Raw genomic sequence first — 1,955 nt, 5'->3', positions numbered from 1 at the left:
CAATAATATTGGGCGCGCCTACTCTCATGTGTTGTTGGCACAACAAGCGGGGGGATTGATTGCGCCGCCTGTTCTCCCAGCTGGGGAACGGTTTTACCGCTCCTTTTGCCAGCTGATTTGCTCGAGCTCAAGCTCGCCTATTTCTGTAGACGTGCTTGATTTAACTTCTTGATGTGGCGCTCATAGTCTGTGTCAACAGGCTTGGGAGCTGGTGCTCTAGCCATACGAATGAAGTGGTCAATATTTTCCATAGGCACTTTCTCCCTTGGCGGCGGTGGCGGTTTCGGTGCAAAATGGGCTTCCACCTCGGCCTTCGATATGGCTACGTTTTCCTCCTCGGACTTGTCGTAAGGCCTCTACGGAAGAGGCGCGAGGCTTGGACCATATTGAAATCGCTTGCCTCCGCCTGTACCTCCAGTACTACCTCGACTTGTACCGCTACGCACCATAGCTGAGGCGGATCTCTTCCGTGATTGCTGAGGCGGCGAAGACGGCTGACGTGGCTGAGTTGGAGGAGGAGGAGTGGCCTGAAGCTGTGCCGGACTTGGAGGAGGAGTGGCTTGACGCTTTGCCGGACTTGGAGGAGGAGGAGTGGCCTGAAGCTGTGCTGGACTTGGAGGAGGAGTGGCCTGACGCGTTGGTGGACTTGGAGGAGCGGGAGTCTGCTGACTCGGTGGCGGACTACGACGAGGAGTCGGATGACGCGGTATCGGTGGCCTTCGAAAGATGATGCAATCCTTTCTCCATAGGATGATACGATGGTTGGCCTCTCCTAGTGTGTGCTCATCGTCACCTCCAGGAATGTCAAACTCTAGCCCCGAATATTGGTCCACCACTTCATCAACCAAGACACGAGCATAGCCCGCTGGAATCGGGTTGCAATGGAAGGTTGCCTCGGGGGGATTTGTAAAAGCAAGGGCGTCCTCCACCTTCATGGATATGTTCTTCATTTTGAAGTGTAGCTCGCAGTTAGTGTTCTCCATGATGTCATCCACTGGGTAGCTATCCAGCAATGCGTCGCCCGGGGCGGAACCCACGCTGCTTCTCGGCATGGATGGGACGGTGCTATCCATTGGTGGATCATCCGCTAGCTGCTGAGACCCCCTTTGCTGGCTAAGTGAGTCGATCTGCTCCTGCTGCCGCTGGAATTTGACTGCCAAGTCCGCGTGCGCTGATTCTAGGCCTTGAAGGCGTTCATAGTCTAGCTTCCTCTGCTCCTCCTCCATCTTCCTCTTCTTCTCCTCCGCAATCTTATTTCTCGCACGGGTTCTGTAGTCGGTGTTCCAGTCCGAAAACCCCTCATACCACGGAATAGCGCCCATGCCTCGTGTTCTTCCCGGGTGTTCAGGATTTCCCAGGGCACGCGTAAGCTCGTCGTTCTCTCTGTTGGGCTCGAACAACCCCGATCGAGCCTCTTCTATTGCAACAAGTAGCTTATCTTCGGCTCCGTCCAGACATGCCTTCTTCGAAACTTTGCCTGTATTCGGGTCCAACTCCCCCCCATGCGCATAGAACCAAGTCCTGCACCTGGGGGGGCAGCTCAACGTTTCTAGAGTGACACCTGCATCCATCATCTCTTTCTCAGACTTATCCCACTTAGGCATTCCCACCGCATAGCCACCTGGCCCCGGCTTATGGAACTTATCCTTTTTTGCGGCATTGGCCTTGTTTATTCTGGACCGTTCCTTAGATAATTCCGAATCCTTGAATTTCACGAAATCATCCCAATGAGCACTTTGCTTCTCTAGTGTTCCCCCGAATACTGGAGTCTTCCTTCCTCCCTTGACGTACTTGGCCCATTCACGAATCTTGTGGTTCTTGAATGCAACCGCCATCTTCCTAAGAGCAGCGTCCTTGACTTTCTCCACATCTGCATCTATGAAATGATCTGGTAGGGTGAAATGTTCCATGAGCGTTTCCCAAAGCAAATGTTTTTGTCTGTCGTCGACAAAAGT

This window comes from Triticum urartu, chromosome 5 (assembly GCF_003073215.2).
Source record: "Triticum urartu cultivar G1812 chromosome 5, Tu2.1, whole genome shotgun sequence".
Taxonomy (NCBI): Eukaryota; Viridiplantae; Streptophyta; class Magnoliopsida; order Poales; family Poaceae; genus Triticum; species Triticum urartu.
The sequence above is the reverse complement of the archived record's forward strand: the minus strand, read 5'-3'. Positions refer to the sequence as shown.